We start from the raw sequence: 13304 nt of genomic DNA on the forward strand, positions 1-13304 counted from the left end.
TATGACATTGGATATTTATAACATTATTATATTTAGTAATTAATTTTAATTTATTAAATATACAAACTTAAAAAAAAAATCTTTAATACATCATTGATAAAATAAGACATTATCAAATATATGGTATGATGCAAATTTGCATTCCTCTTTTTCTATGAAATAGTTAAGCAAATATTTTGGGAAAAATTTTTATAAAATTTTAATTTTTTTTAAAAGAAAATCTAACTATTTAACTTTTTGAACAGAAAATCAAAAAAACCAGTTAATTTCTTTACTTTAACCTTTTTTTAATCTGTTCAACAGGTCATGAGACCAAATAGTTAATTTTTCCAAACTACAGTAGAACCTCTATAATTTAATACTTGATAAATTAATAGCATCGATAAAATTAATAATTTGTCTGGTTCCAACTTCAGACCAGTACAAAATCGGACCTCAATCGATAAAATAATAAAACAATAATTTTTTTGAAATCCTAATATAAATATATTAGTCCCAGCAAAACCATAAATTAACAATTACTAAAATATTCCAAAATTTTAGAAATGTCTAGTAAAAATGAATCTATAGTCACTCATTTTTTTGTGAACATCAAATCTATATTGAGTTCATCTTTAAATCTCCTAATTGCACTTAAAAGTTGAGGCATTGTATTTTTGTATTGCAACAAAAAGTTTTGAAGGTCGATGCATCAATTTGAGAGTTGAGCATCTTTATATAGTATATTTCCACATCCATTATTAATCTATATTGATTGTTATGTAGTTATGTGTCTTCCTCAAATGATGTAGGCATGACTCCTGATAGAAGTAGCTCACCTAAAGAGTGATCTTAAAGGCACCATGTTATTGGCGGTTGTGATGGACGGTAACAACCAATTCCACATGTTGCATATGGGATATGCTAGAATGAGTGTATAGATAAGTAGGCATATTTCTAAAACAAATTACATGATTGCATCGACGACTCAGAACACTTAACTTTATCGTCTAATAGGGCGCAAGCGATTGTTGTGTCCATTGCAACTATATTCCCGAAATCGCATCACGTGTTTGTGATCATCATGTTTTATCGAACATTCAAGCTCGTTACATGAAAACTCTTAATAGAAAAATGTTGTTAGGAAGGCAACCAAAGCATACAAAATGATAGATTTTGACAATTATTTTGAAACGTTGTGTAATACATGAAAAAAAAAATGGGAATACTTAAAAGGTGCATGTCCAAAAAAATGTTTAAGAGTATACTTCTCTAGTCTTATTTATAATCTTATGAAATCAAACAATGTAGAGTTCGTCAATGTGTTATCCAAAGATGTCGGTAATCATGTTTTGAAAGTTCTTTCGCATGACGATGCAATATTTGTATTTTCTACGACAGAACAAAGCATGTATATTTAACATGTACTGAAAATCTTTAGTTAGTTCTTCCCACTAATATACATTGAACTTAACAGTGTTATTTGTGGATGATTTCCGACCAATTCTTTGGTGGAGAAGAAACGAAGACATTTTAGTCAAGCAATGAAAGCTTATGTTTTTAGAAAAGTAGGAAGTTACATTCATTTTCGCATTCCTTCAATTTGCACCCTTTTATTACCCCCTTTGTTGAAAGACTTATTACCAAGCTTCCAAGTGACAAAACAAAAAAGAATTATTATAAACAAAAAATCATATCATATCATACTATATTATAAAGGAAACATTTTTCCTTTCACCATGTTCATTTGAAACTCTCATGTATTTTTTTCTTTCACCACATTTATTTGAAACTCCCATGACTTTTCAATTTCTTTATAATAATAATTATAAGTTGGTTAATAAGGTTAAATAAATATCAAACCTAAAGTGTAATCATCATATCATATCATACTATACTAGTTGTGAGACCTGTATATTATACGGGTTGATTAAAACAAAATGTTAAGTACGAACGATTAAATAGAAATTTTATATGAATTTAAAATTGAAATAAGTGAAAATTATGAGGAAAAAAAACATGCAAAAAATAAATAAATTAAAATTATGTGTTTAGTGTGTACTAAACGGGTTAATGATAACAAAATGTTAAACATAAAGGTTTAAACTGTAAATTTATTTGAAATTGAATTTGAAATTTAAAATTTAAAATTTAAAATTTAAAATTTAAAATTTGAAATTAATAGTCATTATGGTAGGTTTAATTTATGGAAACTAAATTAATGATATATTGAAAATGAAAATTAAAGTAATGACAAGTGGAAAATAAATATATCTCAAATTATGACAAAATAACATGTGGCTAATTTTATGAGAAAATGACATGTGGCAAGGTCATTTTCATTTATTAGGGTAGATTATTATATAGGAAGCATTTTTCCTTTCACCACATTCATTTGAAACTCTCATGTATTTTTTTCTTTCACCATATTCATTTGAAACTCCCATTACTTTTCAGTTTCTCTCTAATAATAATTATAAGTTGGTTAATAAGGTTAAATAAATATCAAACATAAAGTGTAATCATATATAAACTAAATTTCAATGTTAAAATTATATATTTATTTCTACTTATTAAGTGATTTTTTTAACTTTTATCATATTATACTTAATTTATTAGTTTAATATATGTTGGATGTAAACCATTATCATTTTAAAGATATAATTTTGGAACAATTTGTATAAAATACTTATATTATTAATTTGAGTATAACATTACAGGGTCAACTTAAATATAAATTTTAGTTTAACTTAAACAACCCAAAAAATATTTTGTAAATAGTTAAAAGCAATTAATTGTAGTGTTTTTCTAATAATGATTATAAGTTGGTTAATAAGGTTAAATAAATATCAAACCTAAAGTGTAATCATAAATATATTAAATTTCAATTTTAAAATAATATCCTTACTTCTACTTGTAAAGTTATGTCTTTAACTTTTAACATATTATATTTAATTTATTAGATTTAATATGTTGTTGTATGTAAACCATTATCAGCTTAAAGCTAAAAAAATTTAACAGTTTGGAAAAATACTTAAATTGTTATTTTAAATATAACATTACAATGTCAACTTAAATATAAATTTTAATTCTACCTAAAAAACCAAAGAATATTTTGTAAATAGTTAAAAGTGATAAATGCAAAAACTAAATTCTAATTTCAATTTAACTAAACTATTTCCTAAAGATATATTTATAATCGTTAAAAATTTTCAAATAAATAGCTTAAAATAACTTACAATAACAATAGTTAAAATAACTTTATACAAATGATTATATTGTTACCTTTAAAATCAAAAAACAATGTTTGATGTTTTAAATAACTATAATGATAAAAATTAAAACATTAATCAAATAAATTTTAAAATTAATTAAAAATAAAAACAACTATAAATTACATTAAACTATATATTATATTTAATTTTATTCATGTACAACTCGTGGGTAGAAGTCATTCAAACGATTGAGATTATACAGTTATAATAGATGTATATATTATCATATAATTCAAAATAATCAATACATTATATCAAGTTAATATACGAATTATTATATCAAATTTAACAACAACGTTATTGCTATATTAAAATAAAACATATATTTGTAAAGACTTCAACTAAATAAGTGTTTCTGTGCAACGCGCGGGCATTCGCCTAGTACTATATTATAAAGGAAGCATTTTTCCTTTTACCACATTCATTTGAAACTCCCATGACTTTTCAGTTTCTTTTTAATAATAATAATAATTATAAGTTGGTAAATAAGGTTAAATAAATATCAAATCTAAAGTGTAATCATATATAAACTAAATTTCAATATTAAAATAGTATATTTACTTCTACTTATAAAGTTATGTTTTTTAACTTTTAACATATTATACTTCATTTATTAGTTTTAACATACTATTGGATGTAAACCATTATCATTTTAAAAATACAATTTTGGAACAATTTATATAAAATAATTAAATTATTTATTTAAATATAACATTACAGGGTCAACTTAAATATAAATTTGAGTTTAACTTAAACAATCCAAAAATATTTTGTAAATAGTTAAGAGTAGTAAATTGTAATGTCTTTCTAATGATGATTATAAGTTGGTTAATAAGATTAAATAAAGGGAAAATGACAAAAAGGCCCTACGAACTTTTTAGGGTTTACCCGTTGAGTCCCTAAAGTTTTTATCGGGCTTTATGGGTCCCTAAACTAGGATATGACCTACTCTTTTAGTCCCTGTCAACTTTTAATAGCCGGTTCAGTGACCTTTTAGACAAAAAAAACTCACATTGTGCCCCTATAAAGCCAAAAAATAAGTTCAGGGACCAATTTAAACAAAAAAAATCTCCTTTTCTTCTAAATCCTCAATTCGAAGAAAAAAATAGATTAACTCTCGTTTTCTCTATGAACCTCATCAAACCCACACATCCTTCTTAACATCGCATCCATCAAACCTTCAACTCGAGGGGAGAAGGAGAGGTAGCTTGTGCGATTTTGAACAGAGAAGAAGGAAGGAGGGGGTCAATTCCTTGAAGAGCTGAAATCGACTCAAAGAAAATAGTGGAAGGTGGTTGTGATTGAGAATCGATTAGAAGGGGAAGAAGGTTGTGATCTTCGGTGAGGATGTGTGACGATCAAGGGTGAAGACGGAAAGAAGAGCAGCGATCGATTTCTTGGGAGGGTATGAATTGAGTTTTTTTGTCTAAAAGGTCATCGAACTTTTTTTTTACTTTATAGGGGCACAATGTGAGTTTTTTTGGTCTAAAAGGTCATTGAACCGGCTATTATAGGTTAATAGGGACTAAAAGAGAAGGTCATATCCTAGTTTAGGGACCCATAAAACCAGACAAAAACTTTAGGGACTTAATGGGTAAACCCTAGAAAGTTCGTAGGACATTTTTGTTATTTTCCCTATAAATATCAAACCTAAAGTGTAATCATAAATAAACTAAATTTCAATTTTAAAATAATATATTTACTTCTACTTATAAAGTTATGTCTTTAACTTTTAACATACTATACTTAATTTATTAAATTTAAAATGTTGTTGTATGTAAACCATTATCAATTTAAAGCTACAATTTTGGAATAGTTTGGACAAAATACTTAAATTCTTAATTTAAATATAACATTACAGTGTTAACTTAAATATGAATTTCAGTTACACATAAAAAACCAAAGAATATTTTGTAAATAGTTGAAAATGATCAATTGTAGTGATAAATGCAAAAATTAAAATTTTCATCTCAATTTAACTAAAATATTTCCTAAAAATATTTTTATAATCGTTAAAAGTTTTCATATAAATAGCTTAAAATAACTTACAATAACAATAATTAAAAATAACAGTATATAAATAATTGTATTGTTACCTTTAAAATGAAAAAACAATGATTGATGTTTTAAATAATCATAATGATAGAAATGTAAACATTAAGCAAATAAATTTTAAAAAATTAATTAACAATAACAACAACTATAAAAACCATTAAACCACATATTATATTTAATTTTATTCATGTGTAACTTGCAGGTAAAAGTCATTCAAACGTTGTACTACTTTCTTGTCTTCTCAGTGGCCGCGTACTCATTCTGGATCTGCGTGCTCTTACCCTTGTATACTCGGAGGGTTCTCCCCCACTTTGATCCTGCTTATACCTCACTGCTCAAAGCTTTGGCAAGAATTTCCAATCCTTACCACCATTCCATAATCGATCTGCTGTAAATCCCAAACTTATCATAGTTATGCGATCTAACCAATCTATCCCTCAACAGCACCTTCCGGAAACTAGCGGGACACCTCCGAGCCCCACATACACATGCTACAGTTACTGCACCCTAAGTAACCTGCTCTAGGAAGGAACATCCTTTAACTATCATTCTCAAGTCCTCGGTATGCAGGTTCGCCGAGTTGTAGGAACAACTCGACGAGTAGACTATATACCGGGAAACTCGGCGAGTCACTAGTTGTACTCATCGAGTTAGGGTCAACATGGGTTGTTGACTTGAACTTATCTGAAGTTGACCAGGGCGGACTTTGGGGGTAATGTCTAGTTATTGAATGTCGCTTATAGACAGTTGAGTTGGAGCAGCTCGTGGGGTATTTTGGTCGCAAAGTGTCAGTTCAGCATTCGTGTCAGGTGAGTCTCCTCACCATACCTATGGGTCTAAGGCACCAAGGTCAGCCCATTATGTGATTATGATAAATGTGTTAGACGTTTTATGTTTGGCTATGGTATGTGATTGCACATTGTATGAAGACCCCGGGGGGAGCCCGTGGCATTGGATGTAAGACCATGAGGGGTAGCCCATGGCAGTCCTAGGTTAAGACCATGTGGGGTAGCCCATGGCATTGGATGTAAGACCATGTGAGGGAGCCCATGGCAGTCCTAGGTAAAGACCATGTGGGGTAGTCCATGGCATTGTTACAGGTTTATGTATGCATGGCTTACGTGATAAGTGTGTAGCTTTATAGCTTACAGGGTATCTGATATGCGTGTAGCTTTTATAGCTAGCAGGATATGTGATATGTGGATTGTGTGTGTGGTATTTTTTAGGAAACTCACTAAGCATTTCGCTTACAGGTTGTTGATTGATTCAGGTACTTCGGAGCCTAATGGCAAGGGCAAGGCGTGATGACGTGGCGTGTACTCTACCTCTCTTTGGATGTCTGGGACTCTCTGATGTTTTCAAAAAGGACAACAATGATGTAATAATTGTGAATTGGAAACAAATGTTTTGGAAATCTATGGAATATGTAATTGGTCTGATTAATTAAAACAAAAAATTTTCCTTGTAAAAAATTGGTTCGTTACAAATTGACCAACTTGTAACGTCCTAATTTTCAAGACTAAAAATTTCTTCCATAAAACATTACTTAAAACACATTTATCAATCCATATCATAATAAGAGTATTAATTCCAAAACATATTTTCATTATCAGAGTAAAACATCCCCAGGCTGACTAATCTATGGTGTGTGCCATGCGATCACCCCGAGCTCTTCCCTCCGCTACCAGAAGTACCTGAAACCAAAACTGAAAACCGTAAGCATGAAGCTTAGTGAGTTCCCCAACCTACCACATACCAAACACATAATCGCAAACCACAAGTACTGGGTCACGCCCTCTACCTCGGGCCTCGCCCGCTACAACAGGCCCCGCCTGGCTTCGAGCCTCGCTCGGATACAGGTCTGTTTCACTTAGGCCTAGCCTGTCACTGGGCCTCGCCGCTAACGTATACTAACACATAAACATATCACAACACATAAGCTAAACAATACTACTGAATCCTGTTCTAAGGCCTCGCCTATCTTGGGCCTCGCCCCTGTTTTGCTACTGTTGAGTCATGGAACCCTGTCCACGCTCCTACTGATAGTGAGATACGGGCCCGGCCCACACTCACTCTTTTCCTAACTTGGGCCTCGCCCCTGCTATGCTACTACTGAGATATGGAACCCCGTCCACACTCTGTTGTTGGTGAATTACGGGACCTCGCTCGTACTCACCTCCCTACCAGGCTCATACAAGTATCACACAGACAACAAGTATACTCTATCATGCAAACCATTCCTGGGCACCCGCCCGCTATCAATGGACCTTGGTCCCAAATATCATACTAGCATACAGTGCCTAGGGCTAACCCCCGGGTCTTCCTACTCGTAACTACATGGGCCGGCATTGAGGCCTTAGACCCATCCACACAAAGGGAAACTCACCTGGTCCTGTTGAACTTGCTAGTAATCCCTCTGGCTGTTGTCTGACAACTTTCTCTGAACTGCTGCTCCACTAGCTCCCCGAGCTACCAATATCAATATAGCACTTAGTCTAACTGTCCTCCGAAAGTCAACTAAGTCCACTCTGGTCAAAGTCAATGTCCTGGTCAAAGTCAACCTTCCAGGTCAACCCTACTCGCCGAGTCTGCCTACTGACTCGCCGAGTTCATACGCTCAGAATCCTTTCATTTGCGACTTGACTCGCCGAGTCAGCCCCTGACTCGCCGAGTCTACCGATTTCTGAGTCATGTCCTGTCCAACTCACTGAGTCCCCACTTAACTCACTGATCCGAGTCTTAACTCGAAGGGTTTGGGGTTTCACGACTTGACTCGTCGAGTCCAAGAACAGACTTGCTGAGTCCAAGGCAATCTTCAACAGACTCGCCGAGTTGTTCATCCAACTCGTCGAGTTCATCTCCATCTTCATACTACTCTTCGAGTCTATTAAGTCCTTCATATATTCATAGGCTTTTAAGTCATGCATGGACTCCAAATTGTAGATCCACTCTTCTAAAGCCTATTCCTCACGTAAAGTGGCAAAATTTATGTGTAGCTAAGGAGATCTAGGCTTAAAACACTATAAACTAGGGTTTAAGACAAGGAGGCTTTACAATCAACTCAATAAACTGATGCTTTATGATTCTCTAGGCCAAGATACACTTCGATCTGAAGTAGCAACTTCATATATGGGCTTCTAACTCGAAATGGTTCTTAAACTTGCCCTTAAAGCCCCAAATCTCATGTTAAAGGTTGATTTATATGCAAAAGAGTGAAGGTAGCGACTCATTACCTTCAAATGCTCTGGCAAATCCCACAAACTCTGGATCTACTGCCAATCCTTGAATCCCCTAATGGTTCCCTTCTACCTTCTTCCTTCAAATCACCCAAAATGGCAAGAAAGCTTGAATGTGCAACAATGGAGGCTTAGGGTTTCGTATTATGGATAAAAGAGGCTATAAGGAACCCTAAGGGAGAGAATGAGATGCTTAAATGGTGCACAAAGTCTCGGATTTAGGGTTTCCCTCTTTAGACCGGACTCGCCGAGTCCTTTTTGTCGACTCGTCGAGTCGATTACTTAATCGATCCCTCGGATCCCGCTCCGACTCGTCGAGTTCCTCCCTGGACTCGACGAGTTGACCCTTTGACTTAGGGTTTTCTTTCCTTTCTTGGCCTTTCTGATTTTGAGTGTTACAAATGTAGTTACAATTCTTTACCTATAGTAGCAATGTAGTTACATTTCCTTACATCTAATAAGCTTCATTTACTAATCCGTAATAGCAATGTAAAGTAAGTTGTTATTTCCCACCAATTTCCAATTTAAAAACTAACAACATCCATTGTTCTCATAACTGTTATGTGCATCATTTCCATTATACAAAGCCAACAACAGCTACCCTCAGTGCATCATCCATACATCTAAGTGATCATACAAACGCCAGCCAAGGTTTAACACAATCATCATTATTTTGTATGTCAAGAGCTACACAAACAAGATGGAAGTAATTCATTATTATTACCCGATTATATAAAAATGTAAAAAGGAAAATCCAAGTGAACAAATTAGAAGTATATCATAAAAAGACACAAATAGATATACTATAAACTATTTTACAGGTATGTAAAACAAAAGTTACATGTTGTATGTAGGAACATGTTAGTGATTTTTGCGCAATGGTGAAAATTATTACATCTTACGGTATCTTTATCTTGAGTACAATCGGAACCCAACATGGCATCTAACCATCTTTCCACAACCTGCACTACGACCATATTAAATGAACTTTAAAATTACCATAAATCACAACTCCAAATACACCTTGATATTTACCACAGGAAGATCCAACCTAGTTTTATTATTCTAGGGACGACCGTTGCAACTTCTGCTTCTTTTTATCGCTTGAATATTTGAATCAGCACACAAATTAGGAACTTTTATTGAATAAGTATACAAAGACAAATCTGAACAGTTACCATTTAACCATTTAAAGAATTTCAATCCATATACGCAAATGTCGAGCTCAAAAATAGTTAAGTACCCTACATATTACATTGATGTTAGTTTCAACTTCTATGAAATTTGATACAAAAATCAATGGATTTTTTCCGAATAGGCATAGATTTAGAAAAAGAAATGAATATTTTTAATTGCATTAGATAGATTAAAGTTCTTTCTATACATATGGTGATCACAATCATATGAGTGTATGATAATCAAGAGGAATGGATAAGCATTCAAGAGTATATGAGTGTCTTGCTCAAATGTTGTAGGCATGCACTAATGATAGACATGGCCCACCTAAATGGTGACTTCAAAGGCACCATGTTATTGGCGGTTGTGATGGACGATAACAACTAAATTCCGCATGTTGCATATAGGATATGCAAGAGTGATTGTACAGATAAGTCATAAGTGGGCATGTTGCTAGAAAAACTACATGATTGCATCTGCGACTCAGAAAATTTAACCTTATCGTGTGATAGGGCGCTAGCAATGGTTGTGTCCATTAAAACTATATTCCCGAATCCGCAGTGTTTTTGGTCATCATCTTTTATCGAACGTTCAAGCTTGGTACATGAAAAATCTTAAGAGAAAAACATTGTTAGGAGGGCAGCCAAAGTGTACAAAATGATAGTTTTTTACTTTTATTTTCAAATGTTGCGTAATATAAGGAAAAAATTGGAATAATTAAAAGGCGCATGTCCAAAGAAAAACGTCCAAAAGCATATTTCTCTAACCTTAGTTATAATATTATGAAATCAAACAATAAGGAGTCCTTCAACATGTTATCCAAAGATGTCAGTAATGATGTTTTTAAAGTTCTTCTGCATGATGATGCCATAGTAGTAGTTTCAACATCAGAAAAAAGCATGTATATTTAACATGCATTGATAATGTTTAGTTAGTTTTTCCTACTAATATACATTGAACTTAGCAGTTTTATTTGTGGGCGGTTTTCGACCAATCCTTAGGTGGAGTAGAAGATGAATACATTTTTGTCAAACAACAAAATCTTATTGTTTTAGAGAAATAGGAAGTTTGGTATGTAATTTTATACGTTCTTTATATAGAGGTTTGATGATGTGATAGGTATGGTATTAGGTGTACCTCTAATAACTACCATTGAGTCTCTAATAAAAAAACCTAACAGTTCAAATAAATATGTAAATATAAATTAAAAATTCATATAAATACATAAAACAAATAACTAAATATATTGTCAGAGTTTTACATGTAAAACCATAATTGCGACTAATAAGAATTAATTAATAAATATATGTTTCTTAGTTGACAACTCACATAAAAAAATTAGTTTTCAACCCTTCCACCCGAGTTGTTTGCAAACTAATAAATATTTACTTATTCCAAATATATATTCAATCTTTCCAACATTCATATTACCATATCTACTTTCCTATCTTGGGCCTAAACACATGTAAAGTGCAACGAGGAAAAATTAACAACCTAACATACGCTTCAACGGACGCCAACTCGGAAACCATCGTGTAAAGAATTTTTTTTTTCAATGTCTAAGAGAAAACACGAGGACAAATAAGAGGTATACTTTTGGCGGTAGTGATATGAGCTTTCAAGACACGATTTAGGAGCTCATCATGCAACACAAAGCCCTTATTTACATTGGTCTGAGACTCCTTCGTAGACGACTTGAAAATGTCAATGATGTGTCCACCCATGTCCTCATCCCCCATTAGAGAATTGGAAAAGACCATCATGATGATGACAAACACGACTCACCACATTTATACTCATATATTTTTTCCACATCCATCGGCCAAACATCCTTGATGTTTTCTCCACTACTATAAACAGTTACTAGTCTGTATTAATATCCTCTTGCAACATACTTTCACGTTAATTAGTAGCAAGGTGCAACCCATTGAGATGAGATATCATACGAGAATCATCTTATGGCCTACTTTGCTATTCGGACAACAATGAAATCCCAAACGCAACCATATACCATAAAAAAAGTGACATCCCACAAAACAATGGGTGTTCACAAAAAAAATAAAGTGTCTTGTGAAAGCTCTACATCTTAAAGCAAAGACATTTGCTACCAATCTTGATTCCATTTCCTGGGGACATGGAATCAAGATGATCTTTTACACATTTAGATCAACAACCTTGAATTTATTTAATAAACTTGTATAGAAGTAAAAAATTTAGCAGGAACATCTGAAAATTTTGCATTTTAACAAACACTGTGAGGTATACTTTTAACAGATTTAGGAGCCCAACATGCAACACCAACCCCTTGTTTACATTGGTCCTAGACTCCTTCGTAGACGGCTTGAAATGTCATCGATGTGTCCACCCATGTCCCTGGTCTCATCAGTAAAGCGGAAAAGACCATCATGATGATGACAAAAGGGTGTAGCTATTCACAACTAGAATTTGGGTCAAAACCACCAATTTTAAAAGTCAAAACCACCCCTTTGATTAAAAACCCAAATTGAAATGACACTTATAGGTGTTGTTATTAGCATAGATCAAAAAACCACTTTTAAGGCCAACCATTTTTTATACTGACGGGACTTATATTAATTGCATATTACTGCGATATTATTATTTAAAAGGTGTTGCTAAATTGACACCCCTTAGACACCCTATGAACATTTTTATTAAAATTCAACCTATAATAAACTATTTATAATTTACTTTTTCAAAAAACAATGCAAATTCAACCAATAAAAAAAACCTTAAAAATCAAATAGGACGTCTAAATGGAAAAATAAGGTGTTTTTTTAACCAACTCCCTTATTTAAATTGTATAACGGAGATCAAATCCCATCCGACAATCATTAAATAATTTTTACATTTTTGCCCCTTCTATTTAAAATAAAATGTATTTTCAGTTTACAATGCAAATTCAATCCTTATTACTTTTAATTTAATATATATCAATATTTCAATTTTTTTCTTATATATATATATATATATATATATATATATATATATATATATAGAGAGAGAGAGAGAGAGGATATTTTGAAAACTCAAAAACTCATTAGAACCTGATAATCTTTTTCATTGTAAATTTTATTAAAAGAAAACATGCATCTCTAAAATGCGTTGAAATGTAGACGAACTCGAATATATACTGATAATGTAAAAAATGAGAAAAAATATATGTCGAAATGTAGACAAACTCGTATATAATACAACTTGTTCACTGAGTAATATATTTTTCGATTTATATACATTTCTTATACACATTTAATCCTTAATAAGTATAGAAACAAAAAAGACTTATTTTGAAACAAGAAAAAAAATATTAAGGAAAAAATGTGTACAAAAATATTAAACACTAAATGTGTACAAAATGAGAAAATATATATTACCCGATTAAGTCATATTTTCGGGCTAACCTTGAGTAATCGGTCATAAGGACTGAATGTGTACAGTTTAACAAGTTGAAAAGGTAAATATAGACGAAAAAAACTCAGTGACCAAATGTGTACAAATTGAAAAAAAAAAAAAAAAAAAAAAAAAAAAAAAAAAAAACAGTGGCAAACTCGAATGTAATACAATT

The sequence above is a fragment of the Lactuca serriola genome, chromosome 8 (genome assembly GCF_051521515.1).
Source record: "Lactuca serriola cultivar US96UC23 chromosome 8, Lser_US96UC23_V15, whole genome shotgun sequence".
Taxonomy (NCBI): Eukaryota; Viridiplantae; Streptophyta; class Magnoliopsida; order Asterales; family Asteraceae; genus Lactuca; species Lactuca serriola.